The sequence below is a fragment of the Pseudophryne corroboree genome, chromosome 7 (genome assembly GCF_028390025.1).
Source record: "Pseudophryne corroboree isolate aPseCor3 chromosome 7, aPseCor3.hap2, whole genome shotgun sequence".
Classification (NCBI taxonomy): Eukaryota; Metazoa; Chordata; class Amphibia; order Anura; family Myobatrachidae; genus Pseudophryne; species Pseudophryne corroboree.
In genome coordinates this window covers 341,385,033-341,405,812 of record NC_086450.1, presented here as the reverse complement: position 1 = coordinate 341,405,812, position 20,780 = coordinate 341,385,033, and positions in this window count along the sequence as shown.

Sequence of the window (20,780 nt, the reverse complement as noted above, 5' to 3'; positions counted from 1 at the left end):
CCATTACCTCACACAAACTGTCACTACCAGTCACTCACTTTACAAATAATTCCTCACTGTATCCGCGTCACTAATAAATTGGTGTGCGACGCGCGTGCACAATGTGACTGTGACACAAGACACAGTTAAAATAATATAGCTCAGATCTGTCAACATCGGCATTGCATCCAGTCCACCACTAAATCAGGCCCAAAGTTATTTAAATATTATTGCAAATGACTCTTATGCTGCTGTCTAGCGGTCAAACCGATATATTATTACTACTGTTTCTACAGGTTTGTAGAGACAGTAGAATGGACTATCCCTTCTCCTCCCTTCCCGATTCCTTACAATAGACGCAGGCAGTGAGGAATAGGACTGGTGTTCAGTTTTTATTTTGTTAAAACAACGCTGCAACTGTCTGCAAAACAAGGAGCCTTTAATGCTGCAGCGAACGCCATGCTCATTATTCCCATTTACCAGGATCCAGCCCAGCATGTCTGTTCATTTATTGCATATAGTACAGTACCTTTTTCATTATTTCCAGCATGAAAAGCTCTGTGCCACTTGCGTTCAAGTGTCATTTACAGTATTTGTGCATTACTGTACTGAACACTTCCAGTGGTAGTAATAATAATAATAATAATAATAACTATGTCTGGATGATTTGCAGTGGGTGTCATGTATACTGGAGATGGAATGAAAGAATTTGGTGTAGCTGCCCTCATTCCGAGTTGTTCGCTCGCAAGCTGCTTTTAGCAGCTTTACACACGCTAAGCCGCCGCCTACTGGGAGTGAATCTTAGCTTCTTAAAATTGCGAACGAAAGATTCGCAATATAGCGAAAAGACATTTCTGTGCAGTTTCTGAGTAGCTCGAGACTTACTCGGCATCTGCGATCAGTTCAGTGCTTGTCGTTCCTGGTTTGACGTCATAAACACACCCAGCGTTCGCCCAGACACTCCTCCGTTTCTCCAGCCACTCCCGCGTTTTTCCCAGAAACGGTAGCGTTTTTTCGCACACACCCATAAAACGGCCAGTTTCCGCCCAGAAACACCCACTTCCTGTCAATCACATTACGATCACCAGAACGAAGAAAAAACCGTGAGTAAAAAACCTAACTGCATAGCAAATTTACTTTGCGCAGTCGCACTGCGGACATTGCGCATGCGCACTAAGCGGAAAATCGCTGCGATGCGAAAAAATGTAACGAGCGAACAACTCGGAATGACCCCCATTGTTCAGATGCTACTGTTTCCTTATAGTATCTCATAACGCTAGAAGTCTGAGATGTTATTAAATTAATGAACTCATTATATGAGCTTAATATGGTGCCTGTCCCTTGTATTCGTGTTTAGTGGCTGACACGTCATTTACCCAGTACCATAGGCTAGCAGGCAAAGTTTAGTGAGTGTAGATAGTCCTACCAAGAGACCCAGAGGGTGAACTACCAAACTAAGGAGCAATGAGCCTAATTCAGACCTGATCACTAGGCTGCGTTTTCGTACAGCAGGCGATCAGGTCTAAACTGCGCATGCGTATGCACCACAATGCGCAGGCGCATCACACAGGTAAAAGCAGATGGGTTTGTGCGAAGAATCCATTCGCACGGTCGTTCGCAAGGAAATTGACAGGAAGAAGCTGTTTGTGGGTGGCAACTGACCGTTTTCTGGGAGTGTTTGGAAAAACGCAGGCATGTCCAAGTGTTTGCAGGGCGGGTGTCTGGCGTAAATTCCGGTCCTGAACAGGCTGAAGCGATCGCAGCGGCTGAGTAAGTCCTGGGCTACTCAGAGACTGCACAAAATCTGTTTGTACAGCTCTGCTACACATGCGTTCGCACACTTGCAAAGCAAATATACACTCCCCTATGGGCAGCGACTATGCGAACGCAGGACTGCAAAAAAAACCTAGCGAGCGAACAGGTCAGAATTAGGCCCAATAACACCAGCAGTATTCAACATGCATCCCAGCTGCCATGGAACTATACATTCCAACATTCCCTTCCACAGCATTCCCTTACACAGTTTTGCTATTATGATATATTTGAAACTGTTACAGGGTCTTCAGCAGCTGAATATTCCTACTACTAGACCAATCTCACTTACAAGCAGGGGCTGATTAAGCCTTAGAGGGACCTGGGGCACGTAATACAGGAGGACCCTCCCCTCTTGTCAAGTCTGCCCCCCTGGCTGTTACTGCTGTGTTTGTGCTTCCTCCCCCTGTTCCTCTATTTGGCAGCAGCAGCACAGGTCCTACCTGTACTCCTGTAGGGCAGTCGAGAGCCGCCAAGGGCCTAGGTACTGTCTCAAAGCCTCATCTCCCCCCTGCATCTCTCAACCTCATCCCCTTTGTCTCTTAGACTCACCCGCCTGTGTCCCTCAGCCTCACCCCACCACCCACCCTGTGTGTCTCAGCTTCATGACACCTTTATCTCTTACAAACATTCCCCACCCTGAGTCTACATCTACCTTATCCCTCCCCTTTTTCTCTCACACCCTGTCCCATTCCCCACCACCCATGTCTCTCAGCTTCAATACACACACACACACACACCGCTCCCCCCCTCCCCCCCCCCCCCCCTTGGGTGGAGTTCAATTGTATGAAAAGTCAGTTAGGTGTCTGTTTTTTCCTGTCTATTAGATAGGAAAAAACAGCCTCCCAACTGACTTTTCATACAATTGAATATTCCCTCTTGTGTCTCTGGCTCATGTCCCCTCCTGTATCTACCGGTCTCCCCCCATTTCTTAGTATCATCCCCCTGTCTCTCAGCCTCACCAGATATTGATGTGTAGCATGCAGTGCACACAGAAAGCATAGAAGTATGTCTGTGTACATATGCTCACCATTTTCTGCTACTCAGTGCTAGTGGGCACTGTATGCAGGATGACTCCATCTGACTGCTCTTTAAGTCACTCCTCTGCTCTCTCAGCAGCAGCACTGGGTACTCAGCTCTCCTGACTAGAACCACCTCCTCCCTTGATCCGGTTGCTCCTGTTTCCACTTCCCCCTCTGCCCTAGCTGCGGTAACAGTACAATCTGTGAGGAAGAGGAGGAAGGCTGGGTGTGGAGGTCATGGATGCAGTGCTGCAAGGAGAACAAATAATGTCCTCCTCCTCAACTGACCTGTGGCCCGGCTCTCCTGCTTCTGTCGGCAGGATGCTGTGTCATAAAAAGGGGACCCGGGGGATACTCACCCCATGTGCTTCCCCCCCACCCTTCCCCTTGCCCTTTAATCCGGCTCTGCTTACAAGGCTTATTTAGAAAGCCAGTTACAAATTGCTATGTAGACACAGAGCTGTGTGGTGTAGTTGTGTTAACTCTCACACTGAAAACAGCATCAACATATAGAGGGTTAATTAATGTCTATGGGGAAGTACATATGAAAAACAGTTCACAGAAGTAAATTGCAAGAAAAAGCTCCTTGCCAGATTCTCTTACAGTTACGGTCCACTCCTGCAGGTTGTGTTTATTTTCCAATAGAGCAATGGCGTCACAAGGCGAAGGCGGGGGGTGCGGCCTGCACCCGGGTGTGACACCTGGAGGGGGTGACACCAAATGTCAGCTCCTCCGCAGTGACAGGAGCCAGGCCCTGCAGTGAGAAAGTCTCCTACAGCACCCGGCTCCTGTCATAGAAGAGGGGCCGACAGCGCACGGTGACTGTCTCTGGGGGAAGTCCAGCATCTCCGGAGATGCTGGGCACGCCCCCAGAGTGACGATTCCAGGATTCCTGTGAAACCACGCCCCCTAAGTATAAGACCCAGCCCCCTTTTTTGCCGCGATCACGGCAGGAGATCAGGGGTACGCACCGGGTGTCACCACAGCCGGTGACGCCTCTGCAATAGAGATCAGTGAGGCAGATGTATTAAGCCTGGAGAAGTGATAAAAAAGTAAGCACCTAACTGTCATTTTTCAAACCCAGCCTGTAACTTGACAGGTAGGAGCTGATTGGCTTGTGCGTTATCACCTTCCTCTTATCACTTCTTTATCACTTCTCCAGGCTTAATACATCTGCCCCTTTGCTACAAATGATTATGTAGTGTAGCTGCATTCAACAAGTGGCTAAAAGCCACTCAACCTTACAGAAGCTGCTTTATAGACTCACCACCCAAGAATTTCCCTTCTTTATAAAAAATTTTGGGAGGACTGACACATTTTTTTTAGTATCAGGGCTAATTAACAAGGGGGACTACAGAAGATAAGATAAACTCTCTGGTGTTTGACAAATTAGACTGTTTGGAGTCCCCATAGACTTATTGGGCCAAATGTAATAGAGTGAGTTTCAGAAAGTGAGAGACTTGGTAAGGTTCTGCAGGGATTTTTTAAGTGGCAATCATTTACACAGCAAGATCAATCTGGTTTTGCAGTGTAAAAAAACTGCAAAACCTTACTAAATCTCTCACTTTCTGAAACTCTCTAGTCTATTACATTTGACCCTTAGGCTTTGCGAATGTAATGACGGGAACATTTGGGAAGAATGAAAATGTTAATTTTACTTTGCCTGTTCTTGACCCTTGAGGCCACAAGAGGGAGATAATTACCAGTTGGCCAAAGTGGCAATTACTAATCAGGAACCAATTTTAAATACTTTGCAGGTGGTGCAGTAGTAAGTAGCCCATGGGTAGAGGTGGCGGCTACACAGCAATGATTACATAGATCACCTGCATCAGAAATCACTCAGTCAGGAAGTCAATTGACCATGGTTTATTCTTAATATGAGTACCTCAAATATTTGTGAAATGTATGTTTGTGGATAGAGCTAATAGTGCTCTTTATCAGTTCTAAAGCCATTTCCTAACCTAACCACTGTACACAGTATATACAAATTCTTAATTTAATTTTCTCCCATATATATAATAGAGATGAGAGGGTTCAGTTCCTCGGAAACCGAACCCCCCCCCCAACTTCACCCATTTTACACGGGTCCGAGGCATACTCGGATTCTCCCATATGGCTCGGTTAACCCGAGCGCGCCCGAACGTCATCATCCCGCTGTCGGATTCTCGCGAGATTCGGATTCTATATAAGGAGCCGCGCGTCGCCGCCATTTTTCACTCGTGCATTGGAAATGATAGTGAGAGGACGTGGCTGGCGTCCTCTCACTTTGTTTCAGGGGGCTGCATATCTTTATTCTGGGGACCAGCAGTATTATAGGAGGAGTGCAGTGCAGAGTTTTGCTGACCAGTGACCACCAGTATTATACGTTGTCTGCCTGAAAAACGCTCCATATCTGTGCTCAGTGTGCTGCATATATCTGTGCTCACACTGCTTTATTGTGGGGACTGGGGACCAGCAGTATTATATAGGAGGAGTACAGTGCAGAGTTTTGCTGACCAGTGACCACCAGTATACGTTGTCTGCCTGAAAAACGCTCCATATCTGTGCTCAGTGTGCTGCATATATCTGTGCTCACACTGCTTTATTGTGGGGACTGGGGACCAGCAGTATTATATAGGAGGAGTACAGTGCAGAGTTTTGCTGACCAGTGACCACCAGTATTATACGTTCTCTGCCTGCAAAACGCTCCATATCTGTGCTCAGTGTGCTGCATATATCTGTGCTCACACTGCTTTATTGTGGGGACTGGGGACCAGCAGTATTATATAGGAGGAGTACAGTGCAGAGTTTTGCTGACCAGTGACCACCAGTATTATACGTTCTCTGCCTTAAAAACGCTCCATATCTGTGCTGCATTGTAGTATATAGTAGGAGTACAGTGCATAATTTTGCTGACCACCAGTATATAATATATACTGTAGGAGTACGGTACAGAAGGCCACATGCTCTACCTACCTCTGTGTCGTCAAGTATACTATCCATCCATACCTGTGGTGCATTTCAGTTTTGCACAGTTTGCTGACCACCAGTATATAATATATAGCAGTACGGTACAGTAGGCCACTGCTCTACCTACCTCTGTGTCGTCAAGTATACTATCCATCCATACCCGTGGTGCATTTCAGTTTTGCACAGTTTGCTGACCACCAGTATATAATATATAGCAGTACGGTACAGAAGGCCACTGCTATACCTACCTCTGTGTCGTCAAGTATACTATCCATCCATACCTGTGGTGCATTTCAGTTTTGCACAGTTTGCTGACCACCAGTATATAATATATAGCAGTACGGTACAGAAGGCCACTTAGCTTAGTCACAGAGCTACCTCATTGCGCCTCTTTTTTTCTTTGCATCATGTGCTGTTTGGGGACTATTTTTTTGAAGTGCCATCCTGTCTGACACTGCAGTGCCACTCCTAGATGGGCCAGGAGTTTGTGTCGGCCACTTGGGTCGCTTAGCTTAGTCACACAGCTACCTCATCGTGCCTCTTTTTTTCTTTGCATCATGTGCTGTTTGGGGACTATTTTTTTGAAGTGCCATCCTGTCTGACACTGCAGTGCCACTCCTAGATGGGCCAGGTGTTTGTGTCGGCCACTTGGGTTGCTTAGCTTAGTCACACAGCTACCTCATTGTGCCTCTTTTTTTCTTTGCATCATGTGCTGTTTGGGGACTATTTTTTTGAAGTGCCATCCTGTCTGTCACTGCAGTGCCACTCCTAGATGGGCCAGGTGTTTGTGTCGGCCACTTGGGTCGCTTAGCTTAGTCACACAGCTACCTCATTGTGCCTCTTTTTTTCTTTGCATCATGTGCTGTTTGGGGACTATTTTTTTGAAGTGCCATCCTGTCTGACACTGCAGTGCCACTCCTAGATGGGCCAGGTGTTTGTGTCGGCCACTTGGGTCGCTTAGCTTAGTCACACAGCTACCTCATTGCGCCTCTTTTTTTCTTTGCATCATGTGCTGTTTGGGGACTATTTTTTTGAAATGCCATCCTGTCTGACACTGCAGTGCCACTCCTAGATGGGCCAGGTGTTTGTGTCGGCCACTTGGGTCGCTTAGCTTAGTCACACAGCTACCTCATTGCACCTCTTTTTTTCTTTGCATCATGTGCTGTTTGGGGACTATTTTTTTGAAGTGCCATCCTGTCTGACACTGCAGTGCCACTCCTAGATGGGCCAGGTGTTTGTGTCGGCCACTTGGGTCGCTTAGCTTAGTCACACAGCTACCTCATTGCGCCTCTTTTTTTCTTTGCATCATGTGCTGTTTGGGGACTATTTTTTTGAAGTACCATCCTGTCTGACACTGCAGTGCCACTCCTAGATGGGCCAGGTGTTTGTGTCGGCCACTTGGGTCGCTTAGCTTAGTCACACAGCTACCTCATTGCGCCTCTTTTTTTCTTTGCATCATGTGCTGTTTGGGGACAATTTTTTTAATCTGCCATCCTGTCTGACACTGCAGTGCCACTCCTAGATGGGCCAGGTGTTTGTGTCGGCCACTTGGGTCGCTTAGCTTAGTCACACAGCTACCTCATTGCACCTCTTTTTTTCTTTGCATCATGTGCTGTTTGGGGACTATTTTTTTGAAGTGCCATCCTGCCTGACACTGCAGTGCCACTCCTAGATGGGCCAGGTGTTTGTGTCGGCCACTTGTGTCGCTAAGCTTAGTCACACAGCTACCTCATTGCGCCTCTTTTTTTCTTTGCATCATGTGCTGTTTGGGGACTATTTTTTTGAATTGCCATCCTGTCTGACACTGCAGTGCCACTCCTAGATGGGCCAGGTGTTTGTGTCGGCCACTTGGGTCGCTTAGCTTAGTCATCCAGCGACCTCGGTGCAAATTTTAGGACTAAAAATAATATTGCAAGGTGTGAGGTGTTCAGAATAGACTGGAAATGAGTGGAAATTATGGTTATTGAGGTTAATAATACTATGGGATCAAAATTACCCCCAAATTCTATGATTTAAGCTGTTTTTGAGGGTTTTTTGTAAAAAAACACCCGAATCCAAAACACACCCGAATCCGACAAAAAAATTTCAGGGAGGTTTTGCCAAAACGCGTCCGAATCCAAAACACGGCCGCAGAACCGAATCCAAAACCAAAACACAAAACCCGAAAAATGTCCGGTGCACATATAATCACAGTATCGTAGTTAATTTTATTTCACTACATAAATATTAAATCAAGACATCATAGAACAAAAAAACATTTTCCTTTGAAGACGTGGAATGTTTTGAATATTTTTGTCAATAACAGATGAGGAAGATGTTTTGCTGTTACTGTCTTGTAATAAAAACTAATTGAGATAAAACAAGGAAATGGAGCCACAGTATAAGTCACTATGGGCGTAATTCAAGGTTGATTACAAAACAACATTTTCCTCGAATGGGCAAAACCATGTGCACTGCAGGTGGGTCAGATATAACATGTGCAGAGACAGTTAGATTTGGGTGTGATCAAACTGTGCAGAGAGAGGTAGATTTGGGTGTGTTCAAAACCTAAATCTAAATTGCAGAGTAAAAATACAGCAGCCAGTATTTACCCTGCACAGAAACAATATAACCCACCCAAATCTAACTCTCCCTGCACATGTTATATCTGTCCCACCTGCAGTGCACTTGGTTTTACTCATTAGAGGAAAATTTTGTTTTGCAATCAACCTTGAATTAGGCCCTATGGCCTGATACTGAGTTTAAAGCAAGGTAAAAAAGAGCAAGTAACTGTGCACCTTGGCAAAACCATGTGGGACACATTTATAATTTGCAGAGTGATGTACATTTCATAGTGGTGTGTTCTAGAACAAATCTAAATTGCAGTGTAAAAATAAAACTGCCCAGTATTTGTGGGCTACATGCAAAAACAGCTTGTGCTTACCCTGCATTCTTAAAAAATAAATGCATTTGCACCCCTTGCATTGCAGCATGATTGACCAGGTGCAAAGTAACTCCATTTGTTTGCAGTTCCCGACTCAGAATCAGCCTTTAAGAGAGGAGCTGGGCATTTGCGAAGTAGGTATGATATATTATTTTGCTTCTGCTGGGGCAGCACAGACAGAGGTTCCTGTGGACATACTGTAAGTGAATGTGAGCTCTGCCACAGGAGCAAGATTTTCCACTTGGACTGTGATTAGTATGTGGCAGAAGCTAGTAAAGTCCCCCATATATCAGCGACATATTGCCACAATGTCCTGATCTCCCAACGGCCGGGTCGGGGAATCGGGAATATTAACAAATCTCGACTCTTCAATCCATTTTTGGTCGGAATGGGCTAATCAGGGATGTTTAAAATGAAGTATTTCCCTGATTCCCCAACAGATCTGCGAATCTGCGGTTCTTGTTGGGTCTGGGAAATGGGGTTTAGTTTCAGTTTAGTACAGTACACTTCCATAGACTATGAAGATTTACTGTAGCGTTTATACACTCTCGCTCTGCCTGCCGCAGCCATATATATGTTTTAAGTGAATGCACTGAATGTTTTATAATCAATTCAAAGCAAATAATTAGCTGATCTATTTTTCTGGCATGAACTTTCATATTAAGGTTTCAAACTGTGCAGTAAAATGTTTAATTTTGCATATGGAAATAATGGTAATGAACTTAGATTAGTCCATAGCTAATTGAAATGTTGACTAAATATGATAATTTTACGAAGGCACTGAGATATACTCTGCTACATTTTCCCTTCTGTGAATAAAATGAGAGAAGTGCTTTCATAAACAGCCAGTGATGGTAATAGACTTATTCCATATAGGATTCCAGAATTAGCGGTTCTTGTTATCATTACAGACTAGCTGATTATGCAGTTTATACAAGTTTTCTTAAAAGAAAATTCTAAACATATGGCAGCTCTAAAAGTTTTACGTTTTATGTTTGTCAAGAATCTATTTATCTCTTTATATGAAGTATCATCTGTTTTTTTCCCCATGGGCTGTAAGTCACTGACAAAGGACGATGACAGTTGAAAACAATTGACTCCAAAGTTTTTGTGTTTTGTAAGCTTTGCTTATAATAAAGCCACAATTGTGCCACATTGGGATATAACTATAGAGGTCACATTGCTGTACCTTGGGGTATAGTGTCCTTAGTGTGTTACCGTTACTCTTTGTATATTTCAATATGCATCTAAAGAAGCCAAGAGCTGGTTATTAATAACAAGTGTTCAGTTTATATTTGTGAAGTTAGACTTTTGTAAGCATGCTAGGTGTAATTGTAATCGTGCAGTGCAAATATAGAAGGGCATAATAGTGGCATGATGGCTCACTGGTTAGTATTAATGAGGCCCTTGAATCTGACCAGGGTATTATCTGTCTGAAGTTTTCATGTTCTCCAAAGTTTGTTTGAGATTCCACCATTTGCCCCCATAATTCAAAATTTTACTGACCAAATCGTCTCTAGGCAGGGTTGTATTAACTCATGGCCATGTCTATAGGCTTTCAGGTATTTCAGACCCCCTCCAGCACTTCAATTTCTCACCCGACTACAGTTGACATTTCAAAAACAGAGCTTTTGCCACCAATTTACACTTATTCAGTATTTACACAGACACCGATACCCAGATGAAATAAAGTCTGCTGACCTATTTTCTCACAACGAAACTTCTCTTCCTTCTCCTTTCTCTTATGAATTAGCAATATTGGCCTGCTCCGCCCCCCCCCCCACACACACACACACAATTTCCTCAGAACAAACCTCAACTGACTATAAATGTGCCTTACTGCGGCGTAGAATGCAAAGTGCCTTTAACCATTGGATCCCAAGGGCACGGGTAAAAGTGCCTCAGCAAATAAACAATTGAGGGGTCCCTAGTCCCTGCAGGGCCCCTAGTCAGCCTTATGGTAAATATGGCTCTGTCTCTGGGTGCTTTTGTGCAATTTCCTATAGGTTACAGACGGACTAATGTACCTGAATAAAAGATCTATTTACAATGCTGAAGATTAAATTGGTACTTTATAAATAAGGGATAATAATATTTCAAAAATCATTTTATTAATTTGTTGAATAGCTTTTTTTTGTTAAGGTTAGGCTGCGGGATGAGATGGTTAGGGTTATGCAACGGGAGGGAATGGTAAGTGTTAAAATACTCACAAAGATCCGTTGGCATTCTGAGTATTGGGATCCCAACCGCTGGGATTTCATACTCAACCCCTCCAATGATCTCTTCCACCTACAAGTGGTGAAATACTACATTGCCGGGCACACAAGGGTATAATGAGTACTGCTGGAGATGGAGGGATCCAAATGGATCCATCTTCTCATTCCACGACTCCTTCAAGTCTGAAGATGGCATCAGTTCTCTCAAGAAAACTTTCAGTTTTAGGAGTTTGCTGAATGTGGGCAGCTACATCGGGCCCTTATAATGAATGGGCCCGTTAATTAAAACTAGAGATGTGCAGTTCAGATTACTTTGAATCCGAGCAGCTCCGAAATTCCGGGATCCGAGACCTCCCTGCACTGTACTTTGCTGTAAATTGGATGTGCTTTGTCCATCCAAAATTCACATGCAGCATTACGTTGTATATTGTGTAAAGGTAAAATAAAGCGCTATATAATAAATTGCAATATAGTAAGATTGCAATAACATAAAGGGGGATATCCTATTAGCCCCGGTAAAACATCGGGTGCGAAAAACTTATGTTTTTCGAAATTTTCCCGATGTTTCACCGATTTTTTTTTTTTACAGGCTATCCAGATTGATCACCTGTAAAAAAATGCCCTTTCTCCCGAAAACACACAGGCTCAGTGAAACCTGTGTGTTTTTGGTAGAAACAGACCCGTTTTCGCACGAAAACAGGGCTGTTTCTGGGGATTTGGTTTCGCCTGCCTGAGGCAGGCAAAAGCAAATCCCAGATGACCGGTAAAACCTGCAGCGTCCCCGTCCTCATGCTGACGGTGGGGATGCTGTGCGGCCGATGACTGGGGGAAGCCGCCGAGTGACTGCTGCCGCTGGGGATCTGTGTGCAGCTGCGGTGTCCCGATGATGTGGGTGCTGTGTGGCCGCTGGCTGGGGGAAGCTGCTGAGTGACTACTGCTGGGGGTCTGCGTTCGGCGCCAAGCCTGTGTGTCTCACGGGCAGTCAGCGGCGGCGCGCTGCACCGGGAGCTGTCAGGAGCCGGCACCCGGTGCAGTGTCAGGTAACCCCCGATAAGCCACCGCTTGTGTTGGCTTATCGGGGGTAATAGAATATCCCCCGGCGGGACAATTAGCCCCGGGAAAATTAATGGGGCTAATTGGATATCCCCCAAAGAAAGAGAAAAAATTGGGGGGAGGGGGATAAAGGAGGTAAATGTAAAAAATATTTAAAGTTCTTTGTTGAGCCCCCCTTTTTTTCCTCTCTTTCTTTATTTGGTATTGCAATCTTACATTTATTATATTAGTTAATTTTCCTTTTCAAAGCTGCTGAGGTACATACTGTATACAGGTGAAGAAACATTTTTAATTATCAATTGTGTATTGTATTGTATGACTCACTGTCAGATATTCTTCTATTGTTTTAAGTGTTTTGTGTGCTTTACCCTAGTGTGCTTTGTTCACATGCATATATAGGCCCTGTGACTCCATGCAGTTTGATCTAGGCAGATAAGCGCTGTGCCGCAGTAATCTGCAAATTGAAAAATGGATAACGATCAGTTTAGAGAACAGCAAACAAATACTAGCACTGCAGCTGCTGCCACCAGTCATGCACCACTTTTCATTTCTGCCACTGCTGTATGGCAATGGTTTTTAGATGTGCTATAAACTGCTGTGTGTTTGTGCCGCTGCTCTGTCGCTTGGTAACCAATCAGCTGGCTGCAGACTTTTGCCTAAAGTGGATGAAAACAAGGTGGTCAAAATTGACTGGAAATGAATGGAAATGAATGTTATTGAGGTTAATAGTACTCTAGGAACCAAAAAAAGGACGACAAATTACTATATTTGATTTTAGCTTCTTTTTTTTTCTTCAAATTGTGGGCGAAATCCAAACCTGGACTACGAAGTAGATCCAAAACCAGCAAAAATGGTCCGGTGCACATCTCTACTTAAAAAATGTGGAAACTAGTGTTAAATAGTAGCCTGGCTGCATTAAATAGTAGTCTGCCTTAAGATGCATTAAATAGTAGTCTGGCTTCAGATGGATTAAATAGTAGTCAGGCTTGATGTTAGTTACAGTCTCTATTCCAACTCCAATAGCTTTCTGGGCTACAGATTTGGAGAGCTGATGCTACAGTATGTCAGGCACTTTCTAACATCATAGAGCAATGCAATATGGAAGTTTAATGCTGCCCATCTTGGTACAGACTTCTTTTGCCAATCTTGCACAGATGCCACTGCTGATATTATCTGTCAGTAGCATGAGAGGCCACAACCCTGACTAAGTTCACCAGAAATAAATAAATTGTGTGTCTCCCACTTGCCTTTGTCTGCTGTTGATTCATCACTGTGTTTGCATCCACTAATGTGTTTCCTCCAGCCAGTGAGATTTTGTAGAAGGGTGATTTATTTCCATGGATTATGCATCATATAAATGGCACTTCTGCGCATGCGTATGCAGCAGAATGCGCACGCCCGATGTACTATTACAACGACCGATGTAGTTTCACACAGGGTCTAGCGAAGCTTTTCAGTCGCACTGCTGGCCGCAGAGTGATTGACATGAAGTGGGCGTTTCTGGGTGTCAACTGACCGTTTACAGGGAGCGTTTGTAAAAACGAAGGCGTGCCTGCAAAAACGCAGGCGTGGCTGGGCGAACGCAGGGTGTGTTTGTGACGTCAAAACAGGAACTAAACAGTCTGAAGTGATTGCAAGCGCTGAATAGGTTTTGAGCTACTCTGAAACTGTGCAAAAAAACTTTGTAGCCGCTCTGCGATCCCTTCGTTCGCACTTCTGCTAAGCTAAAATACACTCCCAGTGGGCAGCAGCATAGCGTTTGCACGGCTGCTAAAAACTGCTAGCGAGCGATCAACTCAGAATGACCACCTTTGTGTTCTTGTTTGTTCTGACCTCTAGTGTAACAATGACAGTCCAGTATCTGTTGACTCAATATACACTCCCAAATAATTGGGGCAAACAACGGTACTTACACATTCCCTCAGTCCAAGGTCCATCTTCCATGATCACAATGTCTGCATAAACAAGACAGTCTGATACGTTTAAGAAAAACACTGTTTGTATTGTATTCCTGGAAGTATCACCTTTGAATGTGTGTGTAAGAGAGATTTGCTATTTTGTGACAATATGATTTTTAATTAACACATGCATCTTCTACCGTAATGCACACAGTAAATTGCTGGTGAAGAGTGTATAGACTATGTGTAAATTATGCATTATATAGATAAAATATTGAATATGGCTTTGTGGCTTTTCTATGCAAATGCGTATGTAACCGTATTTACTCATACCACACGCTAATACGCAGGGCTTCATGAGCCAATGTACGCAGCGTGCGGGTATGCGCACGTATGGCGAGTACGCACCCGCACAGAGGCCACTCTGTGTGGGGTTTGTATGTGTGTATGCGGTATGTAATATTTTTGACTTCGACAATTCCATCCAGAGGCCGGGGTGGGGGCACTCTGTCACATGCTGCTTAGCAGAGCAGCATTGATAAATGACGTGTGCATGCATCATCTACACTGTGCCAGGAGAGACTAGGGGTTGCCCAACAGCTCACAGAGCATTGGGCAATACTCCAGAATATGGTGAGAATGGGGAGGTGACACCCAGTCGGTATCCAATCTCTAGGTCAACCACACTGAGGTCGACATGCATTAGGTCGGCCACTATTGGTCAACATGCATTAGGTCGACATGGATTCTAGGTCAACATGACAAAAGGTCGACATGAGTTTTTCACAATTTTTTTTACTTTTTCATTCTTTACGATTACTTTCATACTTTACTTTACAATCCTTATGGACTACAATTGGGAATGGTAACCTGTGCCGAGCAAGGGGACACGGTGCACTAAATGGGGATCCCGGTCACTCTATGAAGAAAACGACACCAAAAAAATAAAAATAAAAACCTCACGTCGACCTTTTGTCATGTTGACCTTGCTCACGTCGACCTAATGCACGTGTCGACCTATTTTAGGTGTCCAATTAGTTACTGTCGACCAATAGTGGTCAACCTAGACACTGTCGACCTAAGTGTGGTTGACCCTATGAACCACACCCCACCTAGTCATGCCCCCAAAACATCATAAACCAGGGGGTATGGTCCTGCAAGCAAAACCCCATGCCCCCTTTTGCTTGTGCATCTCAGGCATGCACATCAAGTCCCGCTGGTGCATATTCAAATGTTAGAAGGTATGTTAGGGAGTCTCTTGGACATGTCAGGAGAGCATAAGTTGGTGTTCTAATAAGTTTAAGTGGATCTGTTTTACAGGGATTTTTTCTATTTTTATGGTTAATAAGACATCTCTGGCTAATTTATTAAAGCATGCCTATAGCTTAGTACACACACAGAGGAGGCAGCCATTTTGTGGGATTTGCCCCATTTATACAAATACAGTCTTGACCTTTGCATGAAAGTGCTGATGTCACTGAGGCATGTGGCACAAAACGATATTACTAGTTCTTGGTGAACTACTGTATATAGACTGCATATTCCTGAAAATGTCTAATAAATATGTAGTGGGTATTGTTATGAATATATTACCAGTTCAGAAAATGGCTGTATCTGCTGTGCTTCGTTATCTGCTTCATTCACACATCTCACTGCTTACATAATTTTGTCCACATTACTGAAGTCGCTGACTGTCCAGAGCTTACAACATGTTTTTTCTTTGCTTCATTGTATAAATCTTGCAGTGAGGCACCACTGATAAGGATTTTCAGGGCAGTTCCAAGCCAACGAAGGCTGAAATTGAACAAGTCAAGGTGCACATATATACAGTGAGCACACACACATACACACAGATATACACTCTGTATATGCTAAATGTACACACACACACACACACACACACACACACACACACATATCTACACACATAAGGGTGTACCCAAAAGATACAGGAATTAATGATTTATTAATTAATTATTTGTACACTTTGGAGCTTCAGTCACCCTCAAAGTATTCTCCACTTGAATCAATATATTTGTCCAAACGTTTTTTCCTTTGCACAAAACATTTTTGATGTCTTTTACTGCTTTTGCCGTTTTTTGTTTCATCTCTTCAATATCAGCAAAATGTTTTCTTGAAAGGTCTCTTTTCATCCAAGGAAATTTTAAAAAATTGCACGGGGTATGATCAGGTGAATACAGTGGGTGAGGCAAAGGTGTCATGTTGTTTTTGGTTAAAAATTGCTTAACACTCAGCGCTGTGTGGGCAGGTGCATTGTCATGACAGTCACCTGTTCGCCAAAAATCAGGACGTTTTTCCCTCAAATCATGAAGCAGCCTTTTCAAAACTTCCAAATAAAAACTTTTGTAGGTTTTTGTAGCATAACAACTGTCTCTGACGCATTTTTTCCCAAAAGGAAACAAACTTCACAGTAGCACATTGTTCGTATGAATCAGCCATCATAAAAATAGGCAAAAGAGTGAATAACTCGTTGGAAAAAAAATCACTGCAGTCAAACGCTACCTTCCCCCGCAATTTCAGTTGGGATACTGGCTCAGAAAGGTTCCGCAAAACATACACCTAGCAGCAGAAGCCCATACTACAAGCGCCCCACCTTCTAGAACATGATTCATGTTTCTTTTGGGTACCCGTATATATACAGTACATCCGGAAAGTATTCACAGTGCTTCACTTTTTCCACATTTTGTTATGTTACAGCCTTATTCCAAAATGGAATAGATTAATTTTTTCCCTTCAAATTCTACACACAATACCCCATAACGACAACGTGAAAAAAGTTTTTTTTTAGATTTTTGCAAATTTATTAAAAGTTAAAACTAAGAAATCACATGTACATAAGTATTTACAGCCTTTGCCATGAAGCTCAAAATTGAGCTCAGGTGCATCCTGTTTCCACTGATCATCCTTGAGATTTTCCTACAACTTACTGGGAGTCCACCTGTGGTAAATTCAGTTGATTGGACATGATTTGGAAAGGTACACAACTGTCTATATAAGGTCCCACACTTGACAGTGCATGTCTGAGCACAAGTCAAACATGAAGTCAAAGGAATTGTCTGTAGACTTCCGAGACAGGATTGTCTCGAGGCACAAATCTGGGGAAGGGTACAGAAAAATATCTGCTACTTTGAAGGTCCCAATGAGCACATAGTGATCTCCATCATCCGTAAATGGAAGAAGTTTGGAACCACCATGACTCTTCATAGAGCTGGTGGGCCATCTAAGCTGAGCGATCAAGGGGGAAGGGCCCAAGTCAGGGAGGTGACCAAGAACTGATGGTCACTCTGTCAGAGGTACAGCATTCCTCTGTGGAGAGAGGTGAACCTTCCAGAAGGACAACCATCTCTGCAGGAATCCACCAATCAGGCCTGTATGGTAGATTGGCCAGATAGAAGCCACTCCTTAGTAAAAAGCACATGGCAGCCCACCAGGAGTTTGCCAAAATGCACGTGAAGGACTCTCAGATGAGACAAAGATTGAACTCTTTGGTGTGAATGCCAGCTATCATGTTTGGAGGAAACCAGGCACCGCTCATCACCAGACCAATACCATCCCTACAGTGAAGCATGGTGGCGGTAGCATCATGCTGTGGGGATGTTTTTCAGTGTCAGGAACTGTGAGACTAGTCAGGATACAGGGAAAGATAAATGCAGCAACGTACAGAAACATCCTGGATGAAAACCTGCTACAGAGTGCTCTTGGCCGCAGACTGGGGCGACAGTTCATCTTTCAGCAGGACAACGACCCTAAGCACACAGCCAAGATATCAAAGGAGTGTCTTCAGGACAACTCTGTGAATGTTCTTGAGTGGCCCAGCCAGAGCCCAGACTTGAATCCGATTGAACATCTCTGGAGAGATCTGAAAATGGCTGTGCAACAACGCTTCCCATCGAACCCGATGGAGCTTGAGAGGAGCTGCGAAGAGGAAAAGATAGGTGTGCCAAGCTTGACGAGCCCTTAGTTACAAAGTTGCTATAAACAAATAATGACAAATACAGTTTAAAAACAAAAATTGTTTATAAACTGTATTTGTCATTGTTTGTTTATAGCAACTTTATAACTAAGGGCTCATTCTGCGAGGTGGGGCTGGGTGACGTCAGGGCACTGCGACGTTGGATCTAGACACATGGACCTAGTGCAGCCGGGCAGGTGAGTGCACTTATGTTCTAATTGTGTGTTGTAGGAGGTGTATATATATGCGTTTGGTATTTTATTGTTTGTGAGGTGAGTCCTGCCCTGACAACGGGTGTATGCCCGAAACGTAGGAAAATAAAGGCATTTTTTAAACTACGTGACCAGTCTGCTGAGTGCCGCCGAGTCCCTGGTTAGATAGAGATATATATAGATATAGATAGAGAGAGAGAGAGAGAGTTGAAGCAGCACTCCCATTCACAAAAATCAACTTGCTCCGATGCCCTCCTAGGTCCCTTTGGCAAAGGTCCAACTATAGCAGATTGAGGCGGCACTTGGATGTATGTCAGGAACTATGTGTCTGCATCTCTTTTTTGTCATGTTCGTTATTGTGTGCTATTTGTATTTTAGGTCACCATGGCTACGGGAGAAGGAATTGGTGGGCGTCATCATACCGGAACCCGCGCTGTGCAGTGATTACACGTGATGTTGTAAAGTATTTAAGGAGTCTTTTTATTGCTTTTCACATATCCTGATGATGAATGAATAAAAATTTGAAACGTTGATATTATACCTGCCTTTGGTTCCTGATATATATCAGAGTGGCACCTAGATAGATAGATAGATAGATAGATAGATAGATAGATAGATAGATAGATAGATAGATAAAAAGTTTTTCAGTTTGTTTATACTTATGTGGATTTGATTCAGTTTTCAATTTCTGAATTCAAACACAAAGTGAACATTACACAGTGCAAATACACATTCAAAATAAAATGAATCAATGCGGAGAGTATACACTGTTTCCACATCTGTGTGTTGTGTGGTCTGTTTGTGTAAGTGCTCCATGATGCATTGTTTTTATGTCTGGTTGGTGCTTGAATTAATCTGATCTTGTATTGGTCAGATTCACGAACAAGAAACCGCTAACAGAACTCATCAGAAATAGCTTTGCAAACTCATATCTATGTTTTTTGTATTTATTTTCCATTTATATTTTAATAAAATGAAAACAGTCACTTCAAGTCCTTCAACTTCTTGACTTTCCAGTAGAGGCTTATTTAGCGTTTGGATTAAACCCAGCTAGAAGGGGCACCTTTGCGCCTAAGAAAAGACATTTAATATATGCAGAAGATTTTGGGATAAATTTACTAAAGCTTCTAAAACAGAAAATTAGTGATATTGCCCATAGCAAATAATAAGATGCTGTCTATTGTTTTCTAAAAGGCAATAGAGAAATGATAGACAGCATATCAGTGGTTGCTATGGGCAACATCACCAGTTATTTATTTTAGAAGCTAATGGGGGCCCATACACTTGTGAGATACAGTATCTGGTTGAACCATTCAATTTCGACCGCATCTGTGAGATAAATTGCAGGATTGTATGCACATTTTATGTACCATGTGACGTGATGCGCGGGCATGCCGGTCGAATTTCGCGTCTCAAGATATTATGTGCTGTACCTAATATTTATCGCATCACAGTGCGATTACATGTGTCTGTAAAAACACATGCGATATATCGCATGTGTTTGTAAAAACACATGCGATATATCGCACTGCAATATGTGATGGGCACCCACCCCACTCGGCGGTGACATGCCCATCACGTGATTACCATGCGATCTTTCGCATGATCGCATGGTAATCACTTTAGCAGTTCAATTGCGATTTCATCGCAGCTGAACTGCCGGTGCGATTTCCCGTGATGTCGCGTCGCGAGGCATTGCACAAGTGTATGGGGGGCATTAGAGTTACGCTCGACTTTCAATCGAAGAATAAAAACATTTCTGCCAATATTTGTGTTACATACACATGCAGGCAGCAGTATTTACCATGCTTCCATTGCTTCGTTTGCCCAGTTGTAAATATACACCTTTTAGCAGGAATAGCTCTAAACTCTAAATGAGGCCCTAGAGGTAAAGAAAAACCCCTACAGTGCTACGCTATGTATTTTCATTGGAAACATCAACTACACTAAGCACAAATATCTATTCAGCTCCATCCTAGATGCAGTCATTAATATTCAGCAGACCACACACTGAGATATTTCAGAAAGGACCAGTTGGCATTTCTGCAAAGCATGTTCCATAAACCAAGGAATGACAGATTGATGATGTAGATCAAACGAGCTGGAGGAATTAGTACAGACACAGCGACATTTTGGCCAGAGGTGCTTTTTATTTAATTGAGATTGAAAGAGAAAATCCCAAATATTTTTTGTATTTATAACCTTAAAACCACAGAGAATACAGAACACAGTAAACAATCATTTATACAGCCTATAAGATAATAAGGCCTAGCAGCAATAGGTGTTTAGCCAGGGAGAGACAAACATCAATACTCTAGCACGTCTGCTTCTACTTGTTCATGCTGCAGTAAATGTATGCTGTTTAAGCATATTTCATTGTTATTATTATTATTATTATTATTATTATTATTAGTAGTAGTAGTAGTAGTAGTATCCTTTATTTATATGGCACCACAAGAGTTTACAGATTACAGATTCTGTGACTAGTGGGTGGAGCGGGCTGCTTGTGTCAGTAAGTGATCTCTCCTACTTATGGATTCTACAGAGACAATAGGACACTTCGCTCAGCTCTCATTGGATGTGATGTTAAATACTCTGTAATCTTATCTTTATTTATATTTATCATCAGTTGTTTACTGTCTAATTAATAATGCCTTGCCCACTGTGTCCAAGTTTTTATCTGTATCCTACTGAATAATGTGCAGTGGATACATGTACAGTAAATACCTCTAGTATTGCATGT